The sequence below is a fragment of the Panthera tigris genome, chromosome F3, assembly GCF_018350195.1.
Source record: "Panthera tigris isolate Pti1 chromosome F3, P.tigris_Pti1_mat1.1, whole genome shotgun sequence".
NCBI lineage: Eukaryota > Metazoa > Chordata > Mammalia > Carnivora > Felidae > Panthera > Panthera tigris.
In genome coordinates, this window is record NC_056678.1 from 61,039,728 (window position 1) to 61,052,485 (window position 12,758).

The following is a 12,758-nucleotide window of genomic DNA, read 5'->3' on the forward strand; positions in this document are numbered from 1 at the left end:
CTCCTGCCTCGACCTCTCTTCTCACCCATCGTGACATAATTCACCTGCTTTCGCAGATTGCAGCTTGGGAGGCAGCTCCCCAAGAAGACATTGTTGACCCCCCTGACCGATCCAATTTCCTTCAGCGTCAACTCTCCTAGGCTCCTAATTCTCGTATTCGTATTACTTACCAAGTTGCAGATTTACACCCATCTGTGCGCATCACCGTGGATTGATGAGAGACCCCCCCCCCCACCGCCACTAGCCTGGAAGCACCCTGAGAGGAGAGACTAGGTATTTTCACGTTTGCTCGTCACCCCCCGGCCCAGCACCCGGAGCAATGCCAGGCACGTGGTAAGCTCTCAGGAAACACCTGTTGATCGGAAGGGCGGGACCTTTCCTTCGGGATGTCGTCATCCTATGTGAAAGGGACATCACTGGAGCCCCCCCACCGCACCCTATTACTCCATGACCCGTCACCCTTTGCTCTCCCCTGATAAGTCTACGGCTGTTATGGCAGCAGGACCCCACGAAGCTGGGTATAAAAGTGTTGAGGGCGGCTCCCCGCCAGGGCCCGGGATGGCGGTGGGTTGCTGTTGTGTCTGGAGGGAAGAGAAAAAGGGTGAGGGGATCTGAGGTAATCATTCATTTCCTCCCTTTGGGGAAACTTTTTTTTTTTTTTTTTACTCATACTCAGCAAATGATGCTCTTGTACGAATAACAAATGTCAAATGCTCTGTCTGGGACTTGGCGGAGACAGAACATTAGCAAAGGCAGAGCCATTCAGCGAAAAGGACAGAATTTCTGTTTAAGGACTGAAAAGCCAAGTAACAAATGTCACCAGGAGGCTCCAGGGAGGCCGCTTTGCATCAACCACAGGCACTACGGAAAAAAACAAATGCATCCACAGCGACTTTTAATCACCTTGCACTTCCTCCTTCTGGAATCTTCCACGGGCTCTCTCACTCTGACGGGACCCCAGCTCTCGGCACTGTAGGATCCGCGGGTCACCATCCTGGCGGGACGGAGCCCTGGGGAGCAACCGGGGGAAGCGTGGGAGCAGCCAGGGACACCCTGCGTTGTGACTCCATAAACAGCATCACGAATAAGGGCACCACATCTCCAGCCACGGTGGTTTGGCTTCCGGTAAACTTGTTGGCTTATTCACTTGACAACTGTGAGCCGAACTGCGTAGCACACGTGGGAGTGGTTGTTTTCCCACACTAGACTGTGCTGGGGATCATGTCTGATTGGCCTTTTTAATTTCCACTGAGGACACAGGTGTGTGGACTGACGTCGAGGGACTTTCGGATCAGAAGGGGACGGGTGTAAACGACTAATTGGGACAGGATAGGATGCGGGTTACAAGGGAGGCACACACAGAGTGCTGGGGGGTGACAATCCTCTATGGGGACTCCAGGCAAAATGGGTGACATCAGCACTGTGCCTTGAAATACAGGGAGGTGTTGCACCAGGGAGAAAGTCGTCGTAGGCAGAAGAAAGTGTGTGTGCAGAGGCAGGTCCCAGAGAAGGCAAACAGCCTTTACTTATGCCAGTATTTTCTCTGGGGCCAAGCCACTGTCACCTCTTGTTCCAAATACTGCAATTGTCTCCTGAGTGGCCTCCCTGTGTCCAAACTGTGGTCTGTCCCCAACACCGCTGCCAGCGTCATACAGAGACGCACGGGCTGTGTCACACGACATCATCTCCTGCTCCAAAGCCTCCAAGGCCTCCAGGCTCACTCAGAGGAACAGCCAAAGTCCTTAGCAGGCCCCCCAGGAGGCTCTGTGTTCTGCGTTCCTTCCACCATAATTTTCAGAGCGATGTCTCATAGTCCTGTTCTGACTCAGCCACCGTGGGCTCAAACCGACCAGAGGTGCTCCTGGCTCAGGGCCTTTGCAAGGGCTGTTCCCCCATCTGGAACTGCCTGCTCAGATCCTCCGAGGGTCTGCTCCCTCACGTCCTTCAGCCTGTCCCCCCAGGCCACCCTATCTTGACTCACAGTAGGACTTCCTCCTTTCTTACCTTCCCCCCAGCACAATTACCACCCAATACTCCATTTGCTCACTTGTTTTGTTCGCTGCCTGTGTCCTTCCCACGGGGACCTAAGCGCCCTGACAACAGAGGTTTGGTTTAGTGCTGGGTCCCTGTTCCCAGCCCAGATCCTGGCACGTGGGGCGTTTGTCCCTCGTTGAGCGAAAGAATAAAGGAATAGATCACAAAGAAGTGTGTGTCCAAGCCAATGCCAGGGGCAGTCAGGCCTATTAGAGCTTAAAAATAATTAGGATTCTTTCTTTTTATTTTTTTTAATGTTTCTTTTATTTATTTTGAGAGAGAGCATGCGCAAGGGAGGGGCAGAGGGAGAGGGAGAGAGAGAATCCCAAGCAGGCTCCGCACCGTCAATACGGAGTCCGACATGGGGCTCGATCTCACGAACCGTGAGATCACGATCTGGGCCAAAATCAAGAGCCGATGCTCAACCGACTGAGCCATGCAGGCGCCCCAGTTAAGATTCTTCCAATAAGTCACAGACTTGAGGTTCATAAGCTGGGTGGGCAGAGCTCACCTAAACAAAACTGCGAGGTCGTGCCATCCAGGTTTCTCTTCCTCCTCCCTCCACGCTTTCCCTGAGCCTTTGTTCCTCTTTGCAGCCACCTGTTTTGACGTCTTACTTCCCAAATGCCAGAGGTCTCACAAAATTTAGGGGGGGGGGTGGAGGGATATGACACACCTTGCACGTCTTCCTTGAATGGCTTTGGTCTCTCCCCTCCCTTCCCCCCCTTTATATTTCCGCTTCTGCCTCTCCCTCCTTTCTATGCTCCTTCTCGTTTTCCCTCCTCTTGTTCTGTCCCTTCTTTGTCCTTTCTACCTCCCCTTTCTCTCTTCCCTTTATTTTCCTGTGTCCTGCCTCATTTCCTCCCTCCCTCCCTTCTTCTCTTTACTGAGTACCTACTAGATGTGTAACACGGCACATCCTTCTCTGTGTGTGACAGATCTGGCCCCTTAAAGTCTCACCATTTATGTGGAGACACAAGATATTTGGTTACAGTTCAAGGCAGGGCCAGAGACACACAGGAAGGGTTTGGAGGAATGGGGAGCCCGGGGAGCAGAAAGGCTTCACAGAAGAGATGGCCGCTTGCTCCAAGACGGAGTCTGTGACTGAGGCGGGGACCGTCATTTACGGCGGCTGACATCATGACATCAGGAGCGAGGTTTGCAAACAGGCTGCAAGAAGGGAACCAGCTTGGAATTCTGGGGGTGTTGTCGGAAGACTATTGGCAAGAGCCGACGGTTCTAATCTGAACTTACGGGGAAAAGGAGAGGTCAGTAAGGGCCCTCCGCGGTCGGTACAGTAGAACCTTGGTTTGCAAGATGATTCATTCTGGAAACGCGCTTGTCATCCAAAGCACTTGTATATCAAAGCAAATTTCAAGAACCATTGGCTCAGTTGTGATCGTGTGATGTTCGGTGTCACACACTACTCGCATTGCAAGACATCGCTCGTTCATCAAGTTAAAGTTTATTAGAAATGGTTGCTCGTCTTGTGGAACAAGTCACCGGCAACCCAAGGTTTTACTGTATTTCCTTTCTACTGTTCTCACCTTGTTTCTTCACCTCTACAGAGCAACCTAACTTCATACACATATATTTCTGTTATTTTTCATTTTATTTTTATTTTAGAGATGGGGGAGAGAGGGGCAGAGAGAGAAAAAGAATCCCAAGCAGGTTCCATGCTCAGTACAGAGCCCCATGGGGGGCTCCGTCCTGTGACCCTGGACCATGACCTGAGCCGAAATCAAGAGTTGACGCTCAAGCGACTAAGCCACCCGGGCGCCCCAACGTACATTTTTTCTTTTTTTTAAAGAAAGCAATTGCTAACCAATCTTAGTGATCTTTTTCGCTGGTGTAATCCCAGCACTCGGCTGCCAAGAAGTATTGGCTGAATTGAATGGACTTGAATTCCTGTATGACTGGAGGAAGAGACAGTAACTACATTCCAGGCTTGGGAAGGCTCTAAATCAACATCATCATCGCTTCTGGGTGTTAGGGATTCCTGCCTTGTATCTTTGCACCTCTCCTTGAAGCTAGATGATTGAAAATAATTGGTTCATACATTTCCTCAGCAGCTTCTGGAGCTTCCTCTTGCTCCACTCCTTGATGGGATTAGTTGTTTGCAGTCATTCGATAGCAAGAAGGTTTTCATTTTAGTCCACATCTGTTCCCATAAACCCAGCTTAATTCCATCTCCCCCTGGTTCAGGGCTTTGTTAATGGACATCATAGTTTTAAATTCTTGCCCAAGCTTGTGAACCGACGAATACAGGCATATTCATCAACAAGGACCTAGAGATTTGGGTGGCTTTTTGTTTAATCACTTGTCTTATTGAAAAAGTAGTCCTACCAGAGGCTAAGATCCTTCTGAAGTACGGAGCAGTGCCTGGAGCATAGGAGGTGGTCGGGGCCATGCTCGTTCCCTCAAGAAACACAAGGATGCTCAAACAGGTGACTGCCAGTCCGGCAATGTCCGTGACGCCCTGGGCAGTAGCCCCTGGGGGGAGAGGAGACCAGGGCATTCACAGAATCCCCAGCAGGCATTTCGCTGTTGGCATAAAGGAGGTATGGGCCATGCTCTGAAAGTCCCAGAGAGGAAAGTGGTGCTGAATACAGCAGTAATGTGTGGAGAGGCAGGACCGCAGACCTGGGAGGAAAAGACCTGGGTTTATGTCACTGCTGCTCCAGAGGCAGTGACTTGGCGGGGATAAACAGCCCTTCGTCTTCAGTTTGATGAGGTCAGAACTGGGAGGTCTGCTCCGTTCTCTAAGTTTCCCCGAGGCCTCCACTTGGATAGCAACTTGGCATATCTTTGGCCATTGATAAAAAATGGTTTTTCTTTTTTTCAGTTTTATTGAGATATAATTGACATACAGCGCTGTATAATTTTAAGGTGTAGAACGTAATGACTTGGCTTGCAGATATTGTAAAATGATTTTCACAATAAATTTAATTAATGTACCCCATCTCATAGATACCCCCCCAAAAGAAAAACGTTTTTTTTTCCCCCTGTGATGAGAACTTTTACAATCTACTCTCTTAGCACCTTTGAAATACACCATAAGCAGTGTCAGCTATGGTCATCATGTTGTACATTTCCCGATCCCATTTGGCGACTGCTACGCGTATTGATTAATAAGAAACTGGAAACCCCCAACCTTCAACGTAAGTTAGATGGAGCTAGCAGACTGGCAGAGTATCACCTGTGTTGAAGTCATTCAAGTAAGACATTTGGAGCACATAGCATCCTTTCCTCCTAAGCTGAAATGTCCTTGGTGATGAGAAGCCTTAGAAAAGGAGCTTCGGGGGACAATGAGAATTTAAAGAAAGTACGTGGCGTGTAAAAAGGCACTTGAGTCACTTCACAGACGTGTCCAAAGATCAACTCTGCTTATCTACTTCTAAGCACCAGGTGTGTGATTTCTTTCAAGAATTTTGGAATCTTTTAAGGTAGGAACTGCGGGCAAGTCATGGAAAAATGATGGAGGACGTGTTGATTGAGCCAGGGAGGTCGCAGGGATTTCCTCAGGAAGGGTAAGATCTTAGCATACCGGCTAGACTGATATAAAAAATAAAGAAAAGAAAGAAAGGAAAACATACCTGTAATTAACAGTTCTACCCATAATTAGCAATGGAACTAGAGAAAAGAGGGCATCCTGATTGTTACTAGTTCAGGGAGGGAGATACACCCAGATAGATACATGAGGAGAATAAATAATAAACACGTTTGTAGCAATGACTATGTCAGGTATTGTTCTAGGTAGTAACTCATCTAATCTTCCCCAAACCTTATGAGGTAGGTATTCGTGTTATCCCCATTTTATAGGTGAGGAACCTGAGGCACAGTTTGTTGAAGCAGTTTATCCTAGGTCACAAAGCTGGTAAATAGTTGTAGTATAATGGGAGATACATTGAGTCTTTGTCCCTGGATCCTGGCACCGGAGCTCCTAAAACCCTTGGAATTTCCTGAGTGATAAATGTGATGGGAGCATCCTAGAACTCTTCAGGATGGGGGCTGGTCCAGAAAAAGACCAAATCTTGATTAGATACTCAAAACTCTCAGCCTCACTTCCCAGCCTCCAGGGAGGGGAGGGAGCTGGAAAGTGAGTTAATCACCAACGGCTAATGATTTCACTAATCATTCCGGGTGCTGAAACCACCTTAAGCACCCCTAAACCACAGGGCCTGGGGAGCTTCCGAGTTGGCAAATGCATCCACAAGCTGAGAAGATGGCACACCCCAGCTCCACGGGGCCAGAAGATCCCCACCCAGGACCCTTTTTGACCCTACCCCATGTATCTGTTCATCTGGATGTTCATTGGTGTCTCGTATAATCAGCCAGTACATGGCTTCCTGTGTTCTGTGTGTCAGTCTAACACATTATCAAACCTGAGCTGGAGATTGTGGAAAATCCCAATTTATAACTGGTCAGTCAGAAGCAAGGGTGGCCCAAGACGTGCACCTGGCATCTGAACCGAGGGCAGACTTGAGGGACTGAGCCTTTCAACCTGTGGAGTCGGACGCTGACCCTGGGGAGTGGGTGTCAGAATTGAGTTGAATCGTCGGATACCTAGTTGGGGTTGGAATGTTGGAGAATCGGGCAGTGGAAGAAAAGTTCTCTCATTTAGCTTCAGAAAGAAGCTTCTTTACAAAATTTTTAAGTCTATTTATTTTGAAAGAGAGAGAGAGAGAGAGAACAGCATGAGTGGGGGAGGGGCAGAGAGAGAAGGAGAGAGAATCCCAAGCAGGCTCTTTGCTGTCAGCGCACAAAGCCTGACTCGGGGCTCAAACTCACGAACTGTGAGATCATGACCTGGGCTGAAATCAAGAGTCAGATGTTTAACCAACGGAGCTGCCCAGGGGCCCCTGGAAAGAATCTGATGGTAGCGGGGCTAGGATTCAAGTCTGTATAGTTTGACTTTTAAGATCCCCGTGAGCAGACTATATGTATTCCTCACCAAAGGATCCGGGAAAGCCCCTCTGAGATGTCCCTGTGGATGACTTTAAAGGTCTCACTAGATGATAAAAGAAAATGTGGACACATCTGAAGGGGAAAATCAAAAAGATCATGTTGAACGCTTCAAGGATGATCAGTGAATTTCAGCATTGCTGTTGCCATGTATAGGGGCTCTGAAACATCCTGTGCTCTGCGGGTGGGCCCGGAGACCGCTCTAAGGGAGGGCTGGGGGGTGCTATGGGCACACACCACACAGGAAAACAGTGCCTGAATGTGGGTGATGCAAAGACACCTCTTCTTAGGACTCAGCTCAAGGCACGGAAAGGAAAAGACAGCTGAGCAGAATCTATCTGAACAATGGAAGCCTTGGACAGATCCAGAATTTTTGAAAACGTTTGCAACATAGAATTTAGAGAAGTATGCTAAAACAACGACAACAACAACAACAACGACAACAAAACACAAATGTCTGGGCTGACCGGCAAAGAGAGCAAGCCCTCCATAAAACCGAGAAGGGGTGTCAGTGGTGAAAAGGGGGTTAGATGATGTGAACTGTACTGGCTCTACTTTGAACTGTACTGGCTCTACTTTAAAGGACTTGGGGGGAAATTGGACAGAAACATGAAGACAAGGCTCAAAGAGAGCTCGGGATGGACAGGCAGGGTTTGCGGGCTGAGGCCCGCAAATTCGACCTCAGCCCCTGTTCGACAGCTGGATGTGGACTCAGAGGGAGAGCTCGGATGGCGTCGTGCCCTGGAGAAAGTCCGGAGAAGGAAGAGTAGAAGTCACAATGGTACCGGGATAAACACATCTGGGATGAGGAACACAGGGCTTCACGAGAAATGGAAATCGACATACATCTCGAACATGTCTACGGATACCAGGGGGAAGAAGGGAGTCTCAAGAAAGCCTGCGGACAGGAGGGGACCCATTTTACATTTTTCACAAAGACATGAATATTTCAAAGGTCATTCTCGGAGAGAGGAGGCAGGCTGCGTAGATTGGATTGGTTCCCCCCGGACACAGGAAGCAGAGTGCGAAATGAACCTCTCGACGGTGGCTTGTCCTCCAACACTGCCGGTGATACTAATCAACAGACATGGTAAAGACCACAATACAGACTTTCTTTTCACTCTTTCTCGTGTTTTCTGTCTTTCCTGCTTCTCTGAATAACATCTCTGCTCTGGCCACTGATCAGCAACGTTCATGCGATCTTATGATCTGGGTTCCTCGAACTTGATTCGGACCAGGAGCCTGGGCTTCGCTGGTGGTTTCTGCATTCTGTGGAGGCAGGCTGCTGCTGAGATATGGTGCATATACCTCCTCAAGTGACTTTAAAAAAAAAAACAACAAAAACAAAACGGGGTACTAGAGAGATTCAAAGCTGGATTCATCGAACTTTGGAGGGATCGGAACAGGGACTGCCTTTCCCACAGACTGCCACTGCCGTAGAAGGGAAGTCTTCATTCTATTTCGATTTCTACTTCTACTTCCGGCTGACAGGGGACCCAGGAGGAAACCAAAGAAGGCAGAGCTATAGGCTAGCATTTGAACTGTAGTTTATAAGAGAGGAGGATTTTATTTTGAACTTCAGTTTCTCTCTGGACACATATCAGCGGAAGGTTTATATTCAAAGTACTGTAGCACTTGGTGGTGCCTTTGGTGCTATCAGAAGGCCCTCACTGATGACTCGAGGGTGAACTACACTGGACGGTGTGGCTGAATATCGTGGCACAAGGTGAATTTTGGCTGGGGTACAGTGTAACGTGGATGTTAACGAATGAGTCCTCCTGCTCTGAGTCCGGGGGCATCTGGAAGGTGGAGCTAAGCTGTATTTTGCATGGGTCCCTGGGAGATGCACGAGGACAGTCGTTCTCCGAAGCATGTGGCCCTGGGCACGGTCACTGCCACAGTCCTTTACGGCACCTCTGCCCCCACGCCCACACCGCCCAAGGCTACAAGCCATTGACTGCATCTCACGGTAAACCCTCTGCTGGCTTCATTTGTAGGCTGTCACTGCTTTAATGCAAGACATGAGGGCAATGTCCCCAAAGCGGAGCCTCATTCCTTTCTCCAGGCTTCCAGGTCAGAGATCCAGGCTAATACACACTTCTGGATGCTGTGAATCATTTCTTAACACGGAGCTCTAGAGGCACTCCCTACACTGGATGTTTCCAGAAGCTGTATTGTGGATAACAAACAGTGCTCAGAACATTGGCATTTTGCTGCGTGTTTTGTTTTGTTTTTTTTAAACTGGGCAGGTGCAGAAGTCTATAAAGATAAGCATGTAGAAACCAATGGGGGGCAGGCAGAGGGCAGTGAGCTTATCAGATTTGGTGATTTTAAGACTTCAGACCTAAAGTCTTCAAAGTGACTGCCGGCCACCAGACTTGACCTGCCGGCCAGCAATGAACATGGGGTCACCTCCTGAAGGTGGGAACAGGTTGTCTTAATGGACCACAGCTTCCCCTGCGTGGTGACTACAGGCTGGGCACTGGGACCTGAGTCTGGGCAGCATTGAAAAATGTTGGGGATGGGGGATGTCCCCTCCCTCTCTCACATCCCCATGAGGAGGAGACTTCCGTTTCCTCTCCCTTGAGGGGGGATATTAGGTGGAACAGCTCTAGGGCCTGTGGGTATACACCCCTTTCTCTCTTCTCCCCACCGGAGAGTCACAAAGCCAACTTTGGGAGGTTGACTGGAAATGTCTTTCCTGGGAATGTGTCTAGTGCAGTGAAGCAGCCACTTGGGATTGTCTTTTGCTCTCACTTATCCATTTGGTCACTAGCTATGACATAGAAGGCCAAATGTCCAAAAAGTTGGGGTGTGGCATTACTGCCTGGAAGTGATAAACCAGGGACAGTTTTTCCGTCCTCCCACCCCCATCGCCCACCCGATGCACTTGAGAATAGGGGTGGAAGCGACGTCCTGGTCAAAGGCTTCAAGAAGTGGTAAGCCTTCTTCCTACTCTCCCTTCTGCCAGCTAGATGTGAAGGACTACACAATCCAGGAGGGTGCAAGAGCCACAGTGTGGAAGGAACCAGATTCCAGAATCACTGTACCAAGAAGAGGCACTTGGACCAGGAATACTGGCCTCAGGCTATTACCTAAGTAAGAAATAGACTGTATTGAATTTGAGGTTCATGCATGTTTGGTCTATTTGCTCCAAAAGTTTAATGTCACTCTAAGTAGTAAACTAGGGGGGCAGAGTCTGGTCCACAAGTTTCCATGCAACTGGAAAAGGAAGTAGTCTGAGCCCACCTGGCACACCAGACCTCCCACGAGTGTGTTCCAACGTCTAGGTTGCAAGAAGGAACACGAGGCCTCCAGTTTGGCTGCTGGTGATGTTCTCCAAATCAGCATGAGCAGCGAGCCTTATGCTATGGAGGCCATTGGGCTCTTAGCGTGTCCATTAATAAACATGATCCTTTGATCCTCATTGACTCTCCATCCCTTTGATCCATATTCTATGGATTAGAATCACCATCAGGATGAGAGGGTGAGTGATTAGTTCATTCAAGACATTCATACATGCCTGCCTCATTGGGGCTCTGGAGACTTAAGGTGTGAAAACAAGAAATCGGTCATGTGATGTCCCTGGAGGGATAAGGACACGTCAAATGCCAGATAAGTTCCATCCTGCTCATGGATGGGAAGACGGTGTCAACGGCTGGGAGACAGCCTGAGGCCTGGAGGGCTGACATGGCGCTGTGGCCAGAACACTTGGAGACACCAAACACGGTAACAGACCAAATCCAAAGGTCAGGGGCGCAATGTGGGTGCAAAGAATGGGGAGAGACGCTTACATAGGACAGTAGACATCACGCATGGCAGACGTGCAGATGTACTAGAGAGACATCTAGCCCACAACTGAGTATGATTCATCACCCAGATTCCTTCCTCTAAACCACCTCTCGGGTGCCATGATTTTCCAGCTACTGTGATTTCCCAGCAGACAAAGAGAAGGAAAGGGAAGCCACCGGGTAAACAGCTGTGACTTAAAAACTTAGAATCTATTATGGAAAATCTCCCTGGTATTTCTTTTAACTGGTGCCTGGTGGGTGGCCCCCAGTCGTAGCTAGGCACACAAGATGGGGTGCTCTGCCCGCCCGCAGCACCGCTCATAATTGCCCGTAAGAGCTCCCTCCCTACTTCTTCCCTTCCTCCCTTCTTAGTTCACAGAAGAGACAGGTGGCTCGTGTGGTCATTCGCCCCCCCTGCCCTGGTCTGGAGCCTTTAAAATGATTAGGGCCACAGTGTAAACCATAATCCACACTAACACAGCCCTAGTTTGGGTTGCCAGCACGTTAAGAGAAGAAATTTACACAAAATACAAGTGTATATATTTTTTGCAACAAAAGAAACTATTTATTTGGAATATGCATTACCAGTACAAATTAGGAGACTGTCAAACCTACACCGTGTTAGTATCATTAGAGAACACAAAAGTTCAGTTGGAATCAAAAGGGACCGAAGCCTGTGCTCTCACAGAAGCAGAAAAGCTTAAACTTTCAAAACCAAAAACAGAGCAGAACTTTGTAGGTTTATACTCTGAATAATAAGAACAGGGGAGGGGAGCAGGAGAATAAAACCAACAACCAAAGGAAAGCACTTCAAAATCATGGAAAACGCCAAAGGAAAGAAAGGAAGTCGTAAGAGAGGAAAGGGGAAAAACATGAATGTTTTATTAATTTTAACAAAAGGAAAAAAAAAAGTTTACAAAAAATAGAAGATTCCAGAAAGCTTTGAGCTGGGTGTTGAAACCGTAAAGGTGATGTGAAAAGCTCGTCATTATTTTGTTGACTCAGGAACAAGCGTGCAGGTGTGTGGGCAGAAACACTGGCAAACCTTTGTTCCGCGGTCCTGCACCGTGGCCTACACTTTCCTTGCTTATGTTCTGGTTGCTTTCTGGACACTTAATCATTTGTTGAATGCAAGATATTTATAATAAGCTTCTTCCAGATCATACTGCTTTCTTTTCCCCTAGAACTAATAAAAAACATTCCAAATCAAGCCAGTTTAACCGTTTGCTTGAAGCAGCCGCCTACATCAGAGACGTAGAAGAGGTTTGTCGTCAAGAAATCAAACTTCACCTCTCGCCATTAAAAGGAGAGCACTGAGTCGGGCTCGATTTCTCAACTCTTCGTCCAAAATCAGGATTCAAGAGATCAGTAGGCCGACTGACCGACCCCAGGGATGGCGTCCTGAATCGAGTCTACGCAGCCAATGGTCCATCACACCAGGATTTCCTGTGGGATGCTTCTGGAAGAAAAATCCTCTCTGGTTGTAAGAGGGCTCATGGAATGTTGTTATTAATCAGGAAGAAAGAAAGCACTTTGTCGTGACATTCACAGGCAACAAAGGGCGAAAAGTCTTTCCCTTCCTTATAAAATGTCTCCTGGACTGACTCGCTGAATTTGTAAAGGGCCAAAAGGAGAACCCAGGTTCCTGACTGTGTTTTTTCTCGGGGACTGTGGGAATGCCACACGCTCTGGAAATACAGGGGAGCGATGTGACGTCACGATGGGCTTCATCTTTGTCTTTGAAGTCAACTGAATTCCGGAGCAAAATAGAAGCACAGGGAAACCGCCTACTCTACCAATGCCATCTTTTCACATCACCTCGTGTACATATTTAAGGAACAAAAACAGCAAGAGCATAATCCTGACAATTAAAAAAAAAAAAAGCACCCCCCCCCGTAATAAACAAACCAAAAATAACACAAAACATAATTTTTTTTTTTTATATTTTAAAGAGTAGGAAGAAAGAAA